The sequence below is a fragment of the Numida meleagris genome, chromosome 1, assembly GCF_002078875.1.
Source record: "Numida meleagris isolate 19003 breed g44 Domestic line chromosome 1, NumMel1.0, whole genome shotgun sequence".
Classification (NCBI taxonomy): Eukaryota; Metazoa; Chordata; class Aves; order Galliformes; family Numididae; genus Numida; species Numida meleagris.
In genome coordinates this window covers 158,867,848-158,889,629 of record NC_034409.1, presented here as the reverse complement: position 1 = coordinate 158,889,629, position 21,782 = coordinate 158,867,848, and the positions used below count along the sequence as shown (strand labels likewise).

General features: G+C 36.7%; 2 long non-coding RNA genes across 2 annotated transcripts in view; both read right to left on the bottom strand.

Annotated features, from left to right (window-relative positions):
- The window catches only part of LOC110408705, a 25,355-nt gene extending 8,868 nt beyond the window's left edge, over window positions 1-16,487 (bottom strand). The window contains exons 1-3 of the long non-coding RNA XR_002444496.1: window positions 14,165-16,487; window positions 7,763-7,939; window positions 6,557-6,629 (exon numbers count right to left, since the gene is read on the bottom strand). This is a non-coding gene — a long non-coding RNA (uncharacterized LOC110408705). The remainder of the gene's footprint in view (window positions 1-6,556; window positions 6,630-7,762; window positions 7,940-14,164) is intronic.
- Window positions 17,634-21,387, bottom strand: LOC110408719. Its single transcript, XR_002444514.1, has 2 exons — window positions 21,121-21,387; window positions 17,634-18,107 (listed from the first exon to the last, which is right to left on the bottom strand). It is a non-coding gene; the product is annotated as an uncharacterized LOC110408719 (long non-coding RNA).

Genomic DNA, 21,782 nt, shown 5'->3' with positions numbered 1-21,782 from the left:
TTCTATTCTATTCTATTCTATTCTATTCTATTCTATTCTATTCTATTCTATTCTATTCTATTCTATTCTATTCTATTCTATTCTATTCTATTCTATCCGCTTCACAGCTGTTGAATAGAGATATTTTGAATATTGCTTTTGTGATATCACTTTTGAAAGCTAACATCGCCTTTAATCTTATTCTGGTATTAAAGACAAATAAAGAATCAGATTCTAATGCTAAGTATACAACAACTGGTAGCAAGGGTTGTATGAGACAAAACAGTCAGTGCTGAGGCCCTTAAATGCGTTTCTTCACGGATATTATTGCAGTCAGAATATTACTATGGTGACACAAAAAGCTACACATATCTGCATATGAACACACAAAAAAATATTTAGTTTATGTTTTAATCATCTAATAGTCCACTAGGATATATATATATGTTTTTTTGTTGTTGTTTGTCTGTTTGTTTTATCACTGTCTACTTTCTCACTGATTACTGTCTTACACAGACTAATTTAAAGGGTTGCTGTCTGTTGTAGTATGACAACTGAGGATTTTCAGAGCTTCACTGCATATAGTATTCTCAGATATTCAGCTGCAGCAGAGCAGCAAATGGTCACTTGGGCTGTAGGACAGTTGCAACAAGCTAGTGCCATCTTAGGCCAAGGCAAGCTCAGGTCCTTGGAGTCCTGAAAACTGTCAGCTCACCACTTAACACTACAAGGGCAGAAAGTATTTACTAGACTACAAATCTTGGAGCTATGGAGAGGAGGTTGTTTTGGAATAAGATTTGTCTGATGACTAGTAAACATTCTGTGCTTTCCTGGAACTCACCTCCTGGAGTGCTTTCATGTGGAAGGAATCAAGTTTTACTCTCTGGATTTGTGCTTTATGATGTGAATACAAAAGGTGGGGCAGTGAGAAGACAGGGGAGTGAAAGATGACAATGAAGAGATTTATTTCAAAGTGTACACCTGAACTAAAATGCTAATGTAGAAATATTCTAAGTATATTAGGAGTTTGTGTATTTTGAAAAATTATTTTTGACACGTAGAATTTAGGCTTCTGTATGCTTGGGTCACTTTTGAAAAATACCGAATTGTACCATATAGTTATTATTGTAAGCCACTATTTCCTTGCTTGAGTGTCAGGCTACACCCCTGTGTATTTTCCAGGATATTTTCCCAAAGGCACTACTTTACACCAGCAGACATGAGATATTTGCAATTCTCAAACCGCAAAACCTGGCTGAACTGCAGAATGCTATTGCTGATCTGAGCTTTTGTAATTTTTAATAGCTTTTGTGGCTGTAGGCAGATATCTGTTCTCAAGTGTTTCTGATGGAGAGAAAGTGAGTCCAAAGGCCAGAAACACACAAGTCACCTCTTTCCCTCCTCATAATGAGTTGGGAAAGACTGATCCTTCAGCTATCTCTTGCACGTGTCTCACAAAAAAAAGAAAAACTATATGCCTGCTACAATCACCATTTTGTTCATCCCTGCAGGCATCTTTTGCAATTGTTCTAGCTGTCAACATAAAGTCATATGACTGACTTTCAAGAATGGAATACTCAGAGCTCAGATTAACATTGCATTTAATATTATTGTAAATATGAGGTACTATTTTGATAGTGATGTTTATTATTGGTTTTTGATTAAAAATTAATTTAAGCTGCCTTGTCACATTTAGCCTTATCTAACAATGACCAATGCCTCACAATGAAACTAAGTCACAGTGATATTATGATCCCAAAGAATTTAGGTGAACCCGAAGGAACCATGGGCTAGAGCCAGCTTAGCCACAACGGTGGAGAACAACAATAAGTATTTCTATAAATACATCAACTGTAAAAGGAGGGTTAGGGAGAATCTCCATCCCTTGTTGGATGCTGAGGGCAACAGAGTAACCAAGGATCAGTGTAAGGCTGAGGTACTTAATGCCTTTTTTGCCTCAGTCTTTAATAGTAAGACTAGTTGCTCACTGGGCACACAGTCCCTTGAGCATGTAGATAGCAGTGGAGAAAAGAACAGGCCCTTCATAATCCATGATGAGATGGTTTTGGACCTGCTTTGAAAGCTGGACACTCACAAGTCCATGCAGCCAGACGGACTGCACCCTAGAGTGCTGAGGGAGTTGGCAGATGTGGATGCCAAGCTGCTCTCCATCATCTTTTGGCAGTCCTGGCTAACAGGGAATGTTCCAGTGGACTGGAGACTGGCAAGTGTGATTCCCATCTTCCAAAATGTCTGCGAAGATGACCTGGGTAGCTACAGACCTATCGGTGCCAGGGAAAGTTATTGAATGGATAATCTCAGGAGACATCATGGATTAATTAAAGGTCAACCAGGGGATCAGGCCCAGCCATCATGGGTTTATGAATGGTAGATCCTGTTTGACAAACCTGACTTCATTCTATGACAAGGTGACCTGCCTAGTGGATGATGGTAAGGCTGTCGATGTGGTCTACCTGGACTTCAGTAAGGCCTTTGACACTGACCTCTGCAGCATCCTTGTGGAGAACCTGGCTGCCCATGGTTTGGATGCACATACGTTCTGCTGGGTGAAACACTGGCTGGATGGCCGGGCCCAGAAAGTTGTGGTCAATTGAGTTAAATCCAGTTGGTGGCCAGCCACGAGAGGTGTGCCTCAGGGCTCGGTGCTGGGGCCTCTTCTATTCAACATCTTTATCAGTGATCTTGATGAGGAGATTGAGTACACCCTCAGTAAGTTTGCAGACAACATCAAGTTGGGAGGGAGTGTTGATCTGCCAGAGGATAGAAAGGCACTACAGAGGGACCTGGATATACTGCATCAATGGGCCAAGGTAAACCGTATGAGTTTCAACAGGGCCAAGTGTTGGGTCCTGCACTTTGGTCACAACAATCCCAGAAAATGCTACAGGCTTGGGGAGGAGTGGCTGGAAAGCTGCCTGATGGAAAGGGACCTTGGTGTACTGATGGACAGTCAGCTGAATACCAGCCAGCAGTGTGCCCAGGTGGCCAAGAAGGCCAATGGCATCCTGGCTTGGATCAGGTGTGGTGTGGTGAGCAGGACTAGGGAAGTCATCCTGCCCCTGTACTTGGCACTGGTGAGGCCTCACCTCGAGTACTGTGTTCAGTTTGGGGCACCTCAGTACAGAAAGGACATGGAGGTGCTGGAGCAGGTGCAAAGAAGGGCAACAAGGCTGGTGAAGGGCTTGGAGAATATGCCCTACGAGGAGAGACTAAAGGAACTGGGGCTGTTTAGTCTGGGGAAGAGAAGGCTGAGGAGAGACCTCATTGCTCTCTTCGAATACCTGAAAGGTGATTGCAGTGAGAGCGGGGCTGGTCTTGATGCACTGGCTAAACACAGTCCTGTTTGCAGCAAAAAGTATGCAGCCATGTGTTCCATTCTGATAAAGGTATTTGAGTATAGGGTGTGCCCTGCAGGAAAAATGCATAGCTATTGACAGTGACTATGATGAAAAATACTGATTTGTAGCTGAGAATGTACTCTATTAAATAGTACCATTGTGCTCTTTGTATCAGTTGTTGTTTCCATGGAAACAAATAGGAGGTGATTCTTTTAGTGCAACCTATATATATGCAGCCCAAGACAATTTCTCTTCACTCAATGCATCCCAGGCAAACCAAAAGGTTGGACACCCATGACACAGAATGATTTAAAGATAACACCTTTAAATATCTATTATTCAGTATCCATTTTAGAACATCAAATAAATAAGATCAATTATAGGGCTGAAAATATTTTTACCTAGATAATTAAATAATTTCCAATAACTTTAAAGACATTGCATTTGGATTGTCATCTCTCTGAACTGAGTCTGAGGACCAAGTGTTTTTGTTTCATTCTTTATTCTGTCACTATATTCAGTGTATAACATGAAGTTATAGACAGAAGTTGCTTTGCACTTTTCATCTTAGCTGCACTTTTTACTTAGTCCATTAAGGTCAGAGCCATTCAAGAAAGAGATAATTTGGTGTATGTTTAGACAGCTGCACGCACAGCAGTTATGCATTCTGAAGTCCATGTTCTACCTTGTAGACAAATTATCAACATTTTTTAATTCAGATCGTGCTATTTGATGCTTAGTATACTTTTATAGTTACCTACTAATTTTAATTTAAGATATTTTCCTTAAACATCAATCTCTCTTTGTCCAAATGACACTGCAAGTTACTCCGGTCCTAACATGCAAGTGTTCATATATATCAGCTTAAAACATATATGCCAGCTTTAAATCTTAAAACTCTCTAAGGATCTTTCTCCATTATCTAACAGTAGCTATTTTTGCTTATCCGAGCAGACTGTAAAGTTAAGGAATTATTTGTATTTCTTCTTAGTAAGACAATTTAAACTATGTTCTGAGACACTTAGGAAAAGAAACAGAAATTCACTTTTATCTCTAATTGAAAATAAGAAAGAAAGAAATTTCTATTAATTCCATTTTTGTTCTCTTTGATGGTATTAATTCACAGCTCATTGGACTCCCTCTTAGCCATGGCAAAAGCATTTTAATCATACGTAATTCTGAAACCCTAGACGTGCAACAGGAAATTATCAAAATTTCCACTGTCACTGATAAGTTCCTTAAATAACAAGTTTCATTATCCACTTCAGCTCTAAGAGATAAAAGTACTCTTAACTAACATATAAAGGTTGGACTATTTAGGCCTTATTGGTTTCATTTAAGCTGCTGATCAGAATAAGAAGAAATTTTCTTTATTCTCGCTAGCTTTCAGAGAATTGAAAGGCATCAAAACATAAAATTTAATCATAAATCATCCAGCTCTCCTCCTTAGAAATGTTTTTTTCTCCTTTAAGTGTTTCCATTATCTTCTCTTTCTTTATGTATCAAGCATTCACTTTAATAATGCTTTCCCGTATGTTACTACAAGTAATAGCACCAAATCATAAACTAAGTAAAATGTAATCTTGATAGTGTTTATATAGGAAGTATCAAGAAATAAATTTAGAGGCCTTGAGCAGTGAATCTATTAATTGATTGTTGTCCTATGTATGATATCTTAAAAATTCCTTTACAGGGTCATTTTCTGACCCTTGAATCTCACAAAAGTGCAGATGAATCCTTGTACTGAATAAACAAACAACAACAGCAACAAAATTCTAATATGACAGAAGACAGAAAAAGATTTTGAGATGAAACTTCTATAGGTATAAAATACTGCTAAATAAAATTATTTTGATCACAACAGAAGCAGGAATCTTTCAGGGAGTCCAAATAGCAAATAGATTGTTCTGTAACATAAGGACCATTCATGGAGAGAAAAATTTTGCATCATTACTGAGAATGAAAGTTCAAACTGAGGAATTTATAGAGGAACTGTTTTACAAAAGAATAATGTCAGAATATGTTTAGAATAAGTAAATGAATAGAACTCATTCTGACTTTTACAGCAGTTTCATAACTATTCGTTAATAGTTTATTAGAAACTTACGAACTTACTTATGAATTCTGAAGAAAATTAACTAGAAAACTCTTCACTAGGAGGATGAATTTAGAAAAAGTCACCAATTTTTAAATATCAGATAATAAGATAATGTAAAAGAGGCTCTAGGAAACTATGGAGATTATAAGCAAGCAGTTTGGGCTTCTCTGCTTTGAAAATGTTACAGCAGAGATTGAAGTTAGTGCAGATGGTGCAAAGTACAATGGAGAGTCAACAAGAAATCATGTTATAAACTAGTTATTTGAGGGAATTTATGAGCATATAAGCAATAGTAATTCACTAAGAAAAGTATATTAAAAAAAAAATAAAAAAAAAAAATGACAGCCCTTCTTAGAGTCCCTTACCCTAAATAAGCTGCCCAGTATAAGAAGAAAGTTTTATTCAAAATTAATGATAACCACAAGTTAATGATTGCCAGTGTATGGGTAGGAACAAGATCACCACTTTTCACAGTGAGTGGAAGAGGAAATTCCTGCAGGAGTTGGTGTTTTGAACTATAACAATCTGGAAAAGACGATAGTAATCAAATAATGAAAGCTGAAAAGTGACTGTGAAGAGTTGGTTAAGAATTACATAAAATAAATTAATAAAATAGCAAGTGAAACTGTTAATTAATATCTATAAACTGAGGGTAAAAAATACAGGGAGAAAATGACATACATCTGACAATTGGCATGCTGTAAATTAGCTGTTATCACTCAAGTATTTACCTCTTGCAGTTAGTTTCATGATCCAAACTGAGAAGGTATGTCAAGTCAAGGTGTCAGGGGAAGATGCAGGAATGACCCCTGTTTAACTACCCCAGCTATCCACTTGAACTTTGTATCTGTCTGTACTGTCTAAACAGCAGATGTCTCATTGTTCTTGTAACACAAGAGTTACATGTTTGAGCAGTGGAAGTGGAAACTCTCAAACAGGTGATAACTGTTGCATGCTGTCCTGCTGCAGATGATAATCACAGGAGTATGAGAAACAGACAAGAGTGCTACATACACTTGGATGAAACTGAGTAAACGGCAAATTGTAGCATATCTCAATAACAGTGGATCTGAACACCACTCAATGAGGTTATAGCGTTTAGTGTGCTTGATCAACTCACATTCTTACTCACTGGCACACGGTGTTTCTTTCCTGAGCCTTGACTTCTCTTCCTTACAGAAAATTCTGCTGAGCTGGAAAGGATGAGAAAAAGTTGTATCAGTTCATGTTATGCTGCTGCTTTTGTGTGCCTTTGGCCACAATCCCTCCCCAGGTGTTGCTTGGTTTTCATCCTCACTCAGCTGAAGAGCCCCAGCTCTTTCAGCCTGTACTCATAGGGAGGTGCTCCAGCACTTTGATTATCTTCATGGCCTACCTCTGGATCCACTCCAACAGCTTGATGAGAATACGCCACATGCTAGCTTCCAACTCTAACATTCTCTTTCATGTGTTTAATCTATAATTGATTACCACTTTATGGTTATTTATTTAATTAATTTTTTATTTTATTTAATTTAATCACTTGTGAACATGGTTTCAGTTAAATTCCAAATGTTTCCATTAATGTAATCATCAATATATATATGTAAAACAAACAAACAAAAAAACCCCCCCAAAAAAAAACAAAAAAAAATCTTAGTGCATATCCTTTATATATATAATGTAGATATTATATCCTTTCTTTAAATATGTATGTATATTGACTGCATTAAAACTGGAATTATTTATTTGGAACTGAAGGTTAATACGACTGATGAAAAGCTTCACAAATGTCCTTCTCTTACATTGTTCTTCCCACATACATATAGAGATGCTAATAAGAAAAAAGAATTTCTTCAAAAGTGTATTGAAGATAATTCCTAGAAATCACTCTTTATGTTATTTATGCTACAAATGCTATGAGTTTGTACTCTCAGGACTTATATGTGTTTGATGTTGTACAAACATGAAAGAATGTCTCTATCTCAACAGACTTATAGTAGGTATACGTCATGGTTCTGGCCCAGTTTGGCCTGGCTCTGTGACTAATGATGTAGGGGAACGCACAGACCCATGCCTCAGGAAAACAGGAAGGGAGAATACGATAAGGAGATGAGCTTGGAGGAGGAAAACAACAGCAGCAACAAGCTAAGAGAGAAAACTGATTTACTATATTCAAGATGACATAATATAATACAAAATAATTGGAATTGAAGCTAATAAATCAAATAAATCAGAGAGAGTGTCCAAAAACTGAAGACCTTACTGTAATGCTGTAGACAAGATGGCTAGGGAGCATACACAGCAGAGACGAGCAGGAAAAATAAAATAGGTAAAACAGTCTCACCACTCCCAAGCAGTTTTATTCTTCCCTCTGAATGGAAAAAGGAGAAGGGACAGTGAAGTCTTCTGGGAGCTGCAGTTCTGTTTTTTGAGATGGTAGCCGGAACGATGAACAATACATGAAACTGCAGCATTAACACTTTAACTCCCCGTGCACTATGTGGTATTGTGATGTGGAATACTAAAAACAAAACAAACAAACAAAAACAAACAAACAAACAAACAAAAAAACCCATAAAACCGTGACAGTATGATATAAGGATGTAAACTAGATGTATAAACTGCCTATGACATAATTAATTCCATTTTGATGTACTCATTAGATATCGAGTGAGGAAAATCCCATTTCAATGGTTGGATTCCAGATCTCTAAATGTAGATATCTATCTACAATAAATTTATGAGTATTAACAGTGAATAAAAATCAATGACAGTGGAATTGTAAAAGCTGTTAAGGATCTAAGGTTCCAGTCACTCTTTGTGTGTTTATGAGTTTGGACCACATTTTCCTGTACTCATAGGAACACATCAAGTCTTTCTTCACCTCAAACAACTCTACCTGGCAATGCAAAATAAATCCAAAGTTGGCTAAATATTTTATGACATCAGTGTAACCAAATAAAATATCCAAAGTAATCTTTAAAACTATTGAAATGAATTCTCCAGACTCTTCAATATCTATTTAAAACATTTCATCTCTACTGGGAAAGAATGTAATTTGGACTCAATGGTCTCTAGAGGTCCATTCCCACCCCTACAATTCTGTAATTTCATTCTAAGATAAATTTTCTATGAGGAACTCATTTTTCAAGCGTGAACTTGTGAAATGTACTGTCTTCACTCAGTTGTTTCTGGTCATATTCAGGATTTCAGTTCAGCTTAATATCTCTCACATGTTTAATGCAATTCACTACTGTCCTGTGTTGAATTCAGAGGTTTGATTTCTATATTTTTCTTTAAGATAGGTTACATATGAAATTTAGTATTGTATGTTTCATCAAATGTGAAATGAAGTCTTGCTTTTGGTGATTCTCAGTAAAAAGGAGAACCGATAATATTCTTCAGAGAATGTTTTTTTTTCCGGTTCCTGGCTGAGAATTCTAACCACTGAAATTTAAGTTACTTTAAAAAATGTTGATGAATGAAGAAAAATTTGTTATATTCTCTCTCTCTGTCTGTCATTCTCTTCCCACTCCTCACTTACTTCTTTTCTCCCTTCCTCCAAACATATTCAAGATTCTAAAATAACTTTATATCATGCAATTTCTTGACAAGGTAGAGAGACAAGATTTTGCCTAGTTCTTGAAAAATTCTTGATCACAAGAATCAAGTCACATTTTAAATGTTTTTAGCACTTCTAGTGTTTAGTATCTCAGCACGGAAAACAGGCAGCCAGTTGCCCTTAAGCTAAACAAAATTTTCAAATAGATTAGATAATGTGCAGCTTTCAAAGATTATAATATTATATGGAAGTTTCAAAACCACCAAACATTCTTTGGGAAACAAAGTAGTTCTGCCAGGAACAACAAAAAGTAGATATCATGAAATTGTTTTATGGTATATCATTTTTTTATTTTTCTCCCATGTGTTTCTCATTTATTGTAAATAAATTAATTGAAAATATTACTATTATATTCCATTCCAGGTTCCTTTACTGTTGTGAAGAAACTGTAACAGTTTAAGGATATACATATATGAATGTAGGTATGTGTGTATGTATGTATGTATAATAATTGTTATTATTATATCTTTTTTTTTTTTTTTTTTTTTTTTTTTTTTTTTTTTTTTTTTAGTAAGAAAAACCAATTGCTCAGAGAGGATCTCCCTTCTTGGATATTTTCAGAAGTCATCTATACATGGTCCTGAGCAATCCATTCACTTGCTTGAGCAGGGAAAGTTTGGGCCAGATGATATCCAGAGGTTGCTTCCAACCTCAACCATTCTGGTATATTCACTGCAAATATATTTTAACCAGAGATTGTTACAAAGGTACCCTAAAATTACTGAAAAAATTAAAATGGAGCAGAATTGATTAACTTCAGAAGAATCTCAGAGCTGAACAATCTGTGACAAGCATTGCTGAGGAAACACTGTCCTGATGTTTAGATTTGCATAATGTATATCCTTAATCAGACACACGTATCTTCTTGAATCTTGTCTGAAATCCAATTTAAAAAAAGGAGATAATGAAAATGTCCACAGATTACTACATTAAAGCAGATCTCATAATGACTTGCCAGGCAGATAAGTCCAGATATTTATTCTTGCTTTTATTTTCAAAAAATCTAGTTTTGATCACCAGTTGAGGGATAGCGTAATTAGTATAATTTTGCCTGTAAGTATAATTTTTGTCTTTTTAAAAGGAATTAAGTATTGGTTGCTGCCATAAACAGAAAAGATGGCCTAATGATCTGATTTCTTAATGCTACTTTTATTTTTCTTAAGCAAGATCTTTAATATTAATGTAGTATAATTTTTAAGCTGATGCTCAACAAACACGGAAGAACAACTTTCATTGTACATTATACTTCCACAAGAAGTCTTCATGAAACTGTTCTTTCTACTTAAAAGAATTTAATGTGATGAACACAGTTGCTGTAGTGATAAATTTTTATAAACTTTTAATGTATGTTTTTGTCAAATGCTTTGTAATTTACCTTTGCTCTTGATAAGATAAATTACAGTAAGGTAAGTGTCTTGGTTTCAGCTGAGACAGAATTGATTTTTCTTTCTTTTTTCTAGTGTTTGGTATGATGTTATGTTTTGGCTTTGGGAGAAAAACAATACTGATATAACATGCTGATATTTCAGTTGTCTCTGAGCAGTGGCTGCACAGAGCCAAAGATGTTTCAGCTTGTACTGTCTGCCAGCGAGGGATGCTGAGGCGGCACAATTGTTAGGAGGGGACAGAACCAGGAGAGGTGACCTAAAAAGGACAAGGGAATATTCCATACCATATCATCATGCAAAAACAAAAGCTTTAAAAGCTGTGGAGCATTGGCCAGGGTGCAGCCACCACTTCGGGACTGGCTGGGCATGGGTCAGTGGGTAGCGAGCAATTCTGCTGTGCATCACTTGTTTTGTAAATATATATTATTATCTTTACTATTATTTTTTCACTTTCTCTTCCTTTTCTGCCTTAATGTGTTATCTCAACCCATGAGTTCTTTCTTAGCTGTTTTTTTTTTTATTATTATTATTATTATTATTTTCCATTCTCTCCTCCACCCCAGTGGGAAGGGGGGAGTGAGCAAAAAACTGTGTGGTGCTTAGCTGCTTGCTGACCTAAACCACAACATAAGATAAAGTAAGACTTATCCTTTTTAATTTAAAGAACTTCACAGGCCTCATGCATGTAGAAAGCATACAGTAATTCCCTGTGTACCTTTAATACTTCAGCTAATTCTGAAGTTGAGAGATTGGCAATCTGAAATATTAATGAGAAAAATATTATTGAATTTTTTTTTTGCTTTTTTTTTTTTTTTTTTTTTTCTTTTGGTAAATACCTGATGTTGTTTGGGGAGTTACAATTAAGATAGAAAAATGCATGGGGCATGACCCCCCTTTAGCCAGGAAAGCACATATACAACAGCTATTCTCCACAGACACATTATTTTTGTTTGGATTGGAGAGCTATTTGGACAGTGAGAACACAAGGCAGAGAACACCAAGGAGAAACATTATTTATGAAGTAGGTTTTTCTGAACCAGGAAAAATGAAAAAATATACAGGTATATAAAATATAGAAGATGGAGGAGTACCATTGTGGTACTGTGTAAAAGATGCTTTCAACTTTGAGAAGTAAGAAAAAACTGGAAGAAATTTCATGCAGTTAAGCTACCTGAAGTGAACTAAAACATTCTCAGATTTACCCTGTTGTGGGAATGAACTCCCAGAAAATCAAGAAAACTGTCAGGACGTGCTAAAATTTGTTAGTATACAGGAAGCTTACTGACCAACTTCATCTTCCCAAAACCATCAGCTTTCCTAGTATTTGATCATTTTTTCTTTAATACATAGGTCTCCAGTTAGGACACTGAGGTAAAATATCTAAGAAGCCTACTTTGAACACTGATAAAGCTATGTGCTTTTTGCACAATCTGGAGCAAATAATAACTCTAGAGAAACTCCTTCTAATGCTACAAATAAATATGTATATGTAAAAAATAAACTATAAAGGATGCGCTTCTCCAACTGATACACCAGTAAGTGAGCAGTCACTGCAGTTAGAATGTAGATATTATCTGAGAGAATGTGGAAGTTTCTCACTTATGGACAACTAATTTCCACCATGCCACTCCTAAAAGGAAGAGGGGGAGAAAATATGATGGGAAAAAAAGACTCATAGGTTGGAATAAGGACAATTTAATTAAAAATAAAGATGAAACAAAACAAAACAAAAGCAAAAGTAAGTGATATTTAGCCACGTCTTAGGAAATAGGATCACAGTATGCATAAAGATTGTTCAGGAGCACAGATATTATTGTAACAAGAGCCCTCTTTTCTCCTTGTCCTTTTTTTCCCAATTTTTAATGCTGAGGGTGACATTGTATAGCATAGAAAGTCCTTTATGTCAGTATAGATCAACTGCCTTAGTCATAGAATCATAGAATCATAGAATCAGCTAGGTTGGAAAAGACCTACAAGATCATCCAGTCCAACCATCCACTTACCACCAATAACCCCACTAAACCATGTCTCTCAACGCTATATCTAAATGTTTCTTGAACACCTCCAGGGATGGTGACTCCACCACCTCCCTGGGCAGCCCATTCCAGCGCCTGACCACTCTTTCAGAAAAGTAGTATTTCCTAATGTCCAGCCTAAATCTCCCCTGGCGCAACTTGAGGCCATAGTGATGTCCCCTCCCCACCTCTTGCCCGCTGCCAGCCTACTCTCTTTGGCAGAGGTTGGGGAGAGCCTTGATTCTGTGCCACTGTGGCTCAGCAACAGACAAAATATTGCTGTTCTAGCTACAAATGCGGAATGCAGCACTGTATGGAATACTCTGGTGAAAGTTAACTTCATCCCAGCCAAATCCAGTAGGGGGAATTTATATGAAAAAGCTTATTGAAGAGTCACAATATCTTAGAATCTTAGAATCATAGAATTAGTCAGATTGGAAAAGATCTTCAAGATCATCAAGTCCAACCGCAACCTAACCATACTGCTCTAACAACCCACCGCTAAATCATGTCCCTGAGCACCACATCCAAACGGATTTTAAACACATGCAGGGATGGTGACTCAACCACACCCTGGGGAGCCTGTTCCAGTGCTTAACAACCCTTTCTGTAAAGAAGCTTTTCCTGATATCCAACCTAAACCTCCCTTGGCGCAACTTGAGGTAATTTCCCCTTGTTCTGTGTCCTGTCACCAGTGAGAAGAGACCATCCCCGCTCTCACTGCAATCACCTTTCAGGTACTTGAAGAGAGCAATGAGGTCTCCCTTCAGCAGTGGGATTGGACTTGATGATCTCTAGAGGTCCCTTTCAACCCCTACAATTCTGTTATTCTGTGATTCCGTGAATAGGTTCTCCTGGGCCCTCTACTCTTGCTTGTCCAGGTTCCTCTGGATGACATCCTTTCCTTCTTTGTATCAACTACACCATTCAGCTTAGTGTTGTCAGCAAATTTGCTGAGGCTACACTTGATCCCGCTGTCTGTGTCATTGATAAAGATGTTGAACAACACTGGTCCCAAGACGTATCCCTAGGGGACACTACTCACCACAAGCCTCCACCCAAACATAGAGCCATTGACCACAAGACTCTGGCTGTGACTATCCAAACAATTCTTTATCCACTGAATATTCCAACCTTCAAATCTATATCTTTCTTATTTAGAGATAAGCATGTGGTGTGAGACTATATCAAAGACGTTGCACATGTCAAGGTAGATGACACTGGTTGCCCTTCCTTGGTCTGCTGATATCATCACTCCATCCATCACAGAAAGCCAGATTGATCAGGCACAATCAGCTCCTGAGGAAGCTGTGCTGGCTTGTGTGGTCCTTAACATAGCTTTCAGGAGGATCTGCTTCCTGATCTTCCCAGGTGCAGAGGCGAGGCTCACTGGCCTGTAGTTTCCCTGATCTTCCTTTCTCTCTTTCTTAAAAATGAGAGTGATGTTTCCCTTTTTCCAGTCACCAGAGATTTCACCTAACAGCCACAACTTTTCAGATACGATGGAAAGTGACATGGCAAATACATCAGTCCATTCCTTCAGGCCCCTAGGATGCACGTCATCCAGCATACACATGCACACCTTCAGCCTCATGAGAGGGTCTTAGGCTTTCTCTAAGATTTTGCTTCTCTGACCTCCATCTAGCAGTTGATGGGTGTGAGTGAGAGTCTGGAGAAACCTATCTGACAGTGAAGACCAAGACAAAGAACTCATTTAGTACCTCAGTCTTCTCCATGTCTGTTGAAGCCAGTTCCGCCTTCTCATTTATTTTAGCACTGATCAGAAAATCAGTCAGATAAGGCTCATGTCCCAGCACTGATACTTTACAAAACAAGTGAATTTTACTTCTGCTGAGTTTTGGGTGGAGATTCAAACACTGGCAATGTGTTTGTAAGTAGTCATTGTTCAAATCCTGATGACACAATGAAGACACCTGTTACGTCTTCTCCATACACTTTGAGCAGAAAATCCAGATTAGTTTCATGCAAACAAATCAAAATAATTCTGCAAATCTGAAACAATACATAGGAAATAGGGACAGTTAGAGATGCATTACAAAACAGAGTATCACTGTGAACCAAAGCCTGAGACAAAGGAAGCCAAAGGTATTCAGATATATTTCTGGCATTTATAGCTTGATTAAAAGGTTCTAGAAGCCTAATTCCATAGTAGGTTGGGTAAGGTAGAACATTGTAAGGCACTCAAAAGAGAATAAATGAGAACAGAGATAACTTTCCCACTCCTAAAGTCTCACAATGAAAAAGATAACATGATTTGTGTAGTGGGGTAGAAATAATGCTCTTCAGCCTTCTGTTTCACTATCAGTGTTTTGTTAAATTAAATCAGTTTTGAGAGTCCTATATCAGATCATCCTTCACCTCTTGTACAGTTTTTGTTTCTGAATCCACTAACACTTTTGAATGTACAAACTCTCTGTTTTGTCTTAACAGTGAATTATATTTCTGAAAAGTCCGAATAGTTGCACTGTTAAATTAGACAGCAAATTACACTGATACAGGACTTTTTATATTTGTTTATTTATTTCCAACAATAATTTATATTTTATGTGACAGCGTAAATTATGGCCATGCATACTGTATTCATTTAGTTATCAGTCAGTCATAATATATTTACTACTCTAAATTCAAAGGTAGTTTAAATGAAAAATATTAGATATAAATTACCATTAAATAAAAGAAAAAATCCAAATTAAATTAGATGAGTAATTTCCTTTTCAGTTCATAGGCTGCGTATTTAAATAAATGAAACCAAAATATTCGGCATTCATGCTGCCTTGTTCCCAGCCCCTTCTTCCTCTACTTTTTATTCTTATAGTGATATGTTGAAATTCACTAGGATGAGTTATTATTCATTGAAGTGACAGTATATCTTAAAATCCACTTTTCAGTACTAGCATATATGAGGCAGACATCTAATGGAAAAAAAGAAAAAAAAAGTAACGTATGTCAATTTGGCAGAAACATAAATTTTACATGCTAAAAGTCCTAAGAAAGGGAACTTATTGTGAGACAAGTTATTTTTCATGAACTGGAGATTAGTTTAACCTGAAAAGATAGAGAAACCAAACACTATTACGTTTTTAAAATCACCTAATAAACAGTAAATATTTTAGAATTTTGCCAAATCCTTAAATGCAAATAAATATTGATAGATAAAGAAAAGAAAATAAATTTTCCATAGTAGGAATTTGCACCATCAGATGTTAGAAACACAATCTTTCACTTCTGGTTGATAAATGTCTACATAACAAACAACAAGCTCTCTAAGGGTAAAAGATTTTTTTCCTGAGGAACCTATGCACAACAAACCAGGCCTGAAGATGAAGACATATTGTAGAGTCCAATTACACAGAGAGGGAAACATAAATAAATTCTGCGAAACTGTCAGTTTCAAAGAAGTCTTTGAGACAGGGGGCAATGCAAGCAAGACTGGTATAAGATCACAGTGATTCTTATGTGATACATATCTGAAAATAAAATGTTATCTTAAATGTCATTTTTCCTTTATTTCTTTTATTTTGTTCCATTTTCACTTTTGCTGACTAGCAGAACTCATGTCTATTATGTAGACAATAAAGCTCACAATTACTTATATAGAATTATTTTAGGTTACTGACAAAGCAGATGTATCGGTTATTATGAATATTCTTACATTCATATGAATACTGTGTTTACATTTCCTTCAGCAGAAAATTAAAAGAATGTCACTCTAAAATGTGCATTTCTCACAAGTAAAATATTTCCAATCTTTTCCCCCAAGGAACAAAAATTTCCAATATTTTATATGTTGTTACATGTGTAGTATATACAGTATAGTTAGAATTGATTCAGCTGTCTGGAAGAAAAAAAAAAAAAAGATACTTCTCTCTTTTTTAACGGGGAGGAGAAAATGACATCATTAAATACGTTTGTATCTTTTTTTTCTAACTTTTAAGTACATTATTGTCAACGGTTTATGGGCGTTTGGCCCGGTTCCGTGACGAATGGGATGGGGGACCCACGGACCCACACCCTGGGAAAAGGGAAAAGGGAAAAAAGGGTAAGGAGATGGCCCTGAGAGCAAAGAACAGCAGCAACAATCTGAGGAGAAACAAACTAATTTACTAAATAAGATATCGGAATGCAAAACAACACACTATAATACAATATAATTACAATTTAAGCTGATAAATCCAATACAGAGAGAGAAAATGTCCCATAATCAAGGTAGGCCTTACTCTACTACCAACGATAAGACGGCTGGCGAGCGAGGTGCTACCACGTCGAGAGATGGGCGGAAAAAGGGCTGAGGTCTCGTGATCTGCAAGTTTTTACCTTTTCTCTCTGGCCGGAAATGGTATCAGAGGAGCAAAGTACCCTGAGGAATGTAGTAGTCCTCTTCTGAGAACCAGGTACATACAGTACATGATGTTATGATGTGAAATACCAATAACCAAAAAGCATAAAACCATGACAATTATTCTCAAGCTTAGAAGTAAAATATTGATATTCAAAGAAACTAAGAAGAAATCATTATCTGATTAACATATTCTGCTCTTTAAAACAGAAGCCTCCTTATAGATCTTCTGTTTTCACAGAGATGAAATTGAACCCACTTCCTCACTAAAATACATAACCCCTTGTTTATGGAATAGAATTTTGAAACACCGATTTGTAGTTGCTTTTAATGGACTCTATCTTTTTGTTATTCAAATCATTAAACCTAAATGGCGTATTATGAACTCAACTTTTAAAACTATAAAATCATAAGAAAGATTTTCTCCGTTCTGTGAGAAATATAAATGATTGTATGAATGAAAACATGAGTAATGACAAGCTGTTATTTTTATTTTATTTTTCTTTGTCAGGGAGAAAAACAACTCACAAAGTTCAAATCACAGTCATACACAAAAGGACATTACATTTGTGCTTCATTATTTTGTGATGTTTAATATAACTACCAACGTTGAACATCATAATTTTCATCAATCAGTTCAACAAAACTAATGATTGTTCTTATTTTAAGAAGGAGTTTAATTTTGCTATTTTTGATAGTTTGTATTTTTTTTTATTTTTTTTTTTACTGAAAGTATCAAGCAGGTGTTCTACAAGAACATTTCTGTACTTCGTCATATTTCAAATTCTTAGTGTTAATTTTCAACAGAGAGTCAGATTGCTATAGTTTTTGCCTTTTTTTTTTTTTTTTTTTTCAGAGGAATTCCAAAGGTAAAACTTTCTCTATACTGGATGGAATTCAGTCATAATCTGACACATTAGCAAATTTCCTGCACTTCAATATATCATTTAAGGCACTCTTTCCATTTATATGCACATGTATACTGAAAAATACTATACAAACCTAAACCAGAGAAGCAATGACATTAGGAAACAATGAATATTAAGGGGATCCTCTGAGAGTCCGAATACATTAGTTTGCGCCAATTTAATTTATAAGCCAAGGCATAGGTGAAGCTACATTATACTCGAAACCAAGATAGTTGTGCCCATACAAATCTGATCTGCTCTGGGGACTACATTTGGGCGACTCACCTCAGGTTAGGTCTGCAGCACTTTTTCTTTCTTTCATGTCTGAAGAAGGCTATATTCTCAGTCCAGGAAGACTGTTTCAAGACCACTATACATTTCCAGCTTCTGAGTATCTATCTAAATATCAAGACAAAGTTTAAGTTTTTGACAGTGATCATATAAAATATACTTACTGCAAATTTTCTCTTTGAAGAAAGCCTCTGTTTTTTCAGTATCAAATTGTAAACAAGAGAAAAGCAATTAGGATTATGAAAAATAAAATAATTTTTCAAAAATACTGATCAATTGATGTCAAAGTTCTTCAAGTAATTGCCTTCTCTGTAGTTTGATTCTCCACGATCCTGTGGAAAACTTCCACCATACTTTAATGCAAAAGTTTAAGGCTGAAGATCCTGTATACTGTGTGCCCTTATTTGAGAAATATACAACTGAGTATTCCTTTTAAAAAATCTGCAGAGAATTTGTACACTTGACAAGATGTGATCATCATTTTCTTTTCCTTGCTTTTGGAGTTCCTCCAGTTTCTGTCTGAATTTTCTTGTGTCTATACATTTTCTACTTGAATAATGACTTTGAGTGTTGCATCCTGGCTATGTTTCTTATGTGAAGTGAGAAATAAGCAATAAGAGATAAAGTTCAGAAATTTTTGCTATATTTCCAGAGTTATTTTTTATTAGGTCAGAGAAAGTTTGCTAACCATCTTAGATGTTCCTATTTGAAACTTTCCTTCGTACATTTCGTACTGCTACCATCCCATTACCAATCTCATTAGTTAAGTTTCTATCTTTGATTTCCTATGTATTTGACATAAAACGAACTTAAATAAAATAAAGAAAAAATATATAAAAATGATTTTGCAGTTAAAGACAAAAACTTAGTGTTAAAAAATTCATATTAGTTTTAGTGCTGAAGTACTAAAAACATTCAGCACTAGAAAAACGTAGGTCTACAAAGGTAGATACAGTAAAAAAGATACAGCTAAAAAAAGACACAGTAAAAAAAAAGGTAAAGATACAGCTTTCAAGAGAAGTTGGAGCTAATCTTCTGCTCCCACATGAATCTATGCTATTTTTTTTTCAATAGAGTAATTAGAAAGACAACTCACAACATTTTAGTTATTTGCCCCTAAAAGAGATGAATCTCATAAATGTTTTTGGAACAAATTTTGCAAGACTTGGAATCAGTGAACATAATAGTAATTTGTTTTCTAAAATTGCTTTAGCAAACTTAAAATAGAAAAGTGTTTTCATGCAGAAGGAGAAGTGAAAGATAATGTTAAGTGAGATATGAAAATGAAACCTATTTCTGTGTTTGTATGTAGAGTGAGATATTTGTACAATGGAAAGCAAATATAGAAGGCATGCTCAAATCATACAACAAATTTTATTTCAATTCCATCACAGAATTATGCTTCTGGTTCTTGGTTTGTTTGTTCGTTCTTCTTTCTTTCTTTGCTTATTTCTATAATGTTACTTGATAATGTGGACCACCAGTTTAATATATCTCACTAAAGCATATTTCTGGTTTAACCTGGGAGGTATCTAAACACCACACAGTCATTTTCTGACCCCGTCCCAGTAGAATGGAGAAGAGAATTGAGAAAAAGAACAACAAAGTAGAACCTGTGGGTTGAGGTTAAAACAATTTACTAAACGGAAAAGGAAGATGAAATAAAGATGATATTAATTATAATTATAAATATAAATATATATAATACAAAAATAATTACAAAGCAAATGATGCACAGCACACTTGCTCACCACCCACTGACCAATGCCAAGCTAGTCCCCAAGCACCAGCTGACAACCTGGCCAACTTGCTACCATTTTTTCAAGTCTTTTTCAGATGATGTTATATGGTATGAAATAACACTTTCTCCAGTTTATGTCAACTGTCCTTGTTCTGTCCTCTTCCAGCTCCTTGTGTCCCCTCATCATCCCTCGCTGGCAGGACAGTACAAGAAGTTGAAAAGCAGAAATTCCCTTGGCTAAGTACAGTACTGCATAGCAACAGCTAGAATATTGGTATATTTTCACACTATTATTCTCCTAAAGTCAAAATGCAGCATCATACCAGACAATATGAAGGAAAAATCAATTCTGTCACACTTAAAACTGTGCATGCTTCAATAAGCCAATCTCAGATCAACAAGTAAATATCATGCTTGCTTTCTCAGCATGTTGCATTTCGTGTTCCATGTTAAAATACTCATATTTTCTCCTCACGTTATTCTCATATCATAGAATCATAGAATCATAGAATCATAGAATCATAGAATCATAGAATCATAGAATCATAGAATCATAGAATCATAGAATGGCTTGGGTTGAAAAGGACCTCAAAGATCATCTCATCTCAACCCACCCGCTAAGTGCAGGGTTGCTAACCGCTAGACCAGCCTGGCCTTGAATACCTGCAGGGATGGGGAATCCACAACCCCCCTGGGCAACCTGTTCCAGTGCGTCACCACCCTCTGTGTGAAAAGCTTCCTCCTAATATCTAACCTAAAGTTTAAAACCATTCCCCATTGTTCTATCACTATCCACCCTCATGAACAATCGTTCCCCCTCCTCCCTTCAAGTACTGGAAGGCTACAACGAGGGCTCTGTGGAGCCTTCTCTTCTCCAAGCTCAACAAGTCCAGTTCCCTCAACCTTTCCTCATAGGAGAGGCACTCCAGCCCTCTAATCATCTTGGTCTTTTAATGCAGACCAGAACATTGTTGGTCTTCTGGGCTGCCAGCACACACTGCTGGCTCGTATCCAGATTCTCGTCCATCAGGACCCCAAAGTCCCTCTCTGCAGGGCTGCTCTCAAGGAGTTCTTTCCCCAGTTTGTATAAATACCTGGGATTGCCCCAGCCCAAGTGCAGCACCTTGCATTTGGCCTTGTTGAACCTCATCAGGTTCTCGTGGGCCCACTTCTCCAGCTGTCTCGCTCCAATTTATAGGAGGGAGAGGGAGTTATTTTAATATATGTATACCCAACAGTGAGTCTAAGACACAACGGGTCAAATGTTAGCTTGACCTGTTTATTACAAATCCTAGTTGCTTAGGGAGATGGGGAAGGGAAGGTGGGTGATAGAAAAGAGATAAAAGCAAGGAGTCTTTATAGAAAGCAAGAGATAGTCACCAGCAGGGGTCCAGCATTGTTTGTAGCACAGACGTTGATCTTCAGTGGTGATGGGTCATCAGGGCTTGTTGCTCAGTTGGCAACCACTTCGGTTGACGACTGCTTCGGTTGATGACTACTTCAGTTGACAACAGCTTCAGCTGACGACAACTTCCAACAGCAGTATGAACTTATTTATAAGTCCACAGTGGTCGAGTCAGCTCTCTTTGGAGTGACAGCTCAGATCCAAAGTGGTTGAGTCAATTCTCTTTGGAGTGGCAGCTTCTGGCTTTGGGATCTCAGCAGAAACTCCTTTGTTCCCATCTTCTGGGCCTTCCAAGAAGATAAGAGGGAGCAGGGAGGTGCCCACCTGCATCCTGTTTTTCACAGGATACGATGGTATCATTCCCATACCAAGCTGGAGATATTTGGTTACAGGCCAGATCTTCCACCAGTAAATGTTGGGGAACGCCCCAAGTTTCCCCAAAAGGGTTGCCGTACCGGTACTCACGTGGGGAACGCACAATCAACTCAATATGAGATGCGTCCAATTTTATTGTAGCAACACACCATCTTATATAGCATATATGCTTCCAGGGATACAGGGTCCAGGGATACAAGCTCTATGCAACGCACACGCTAACAAATCGTTGCCCGAGTAATCTCCATATATGGGATATGTT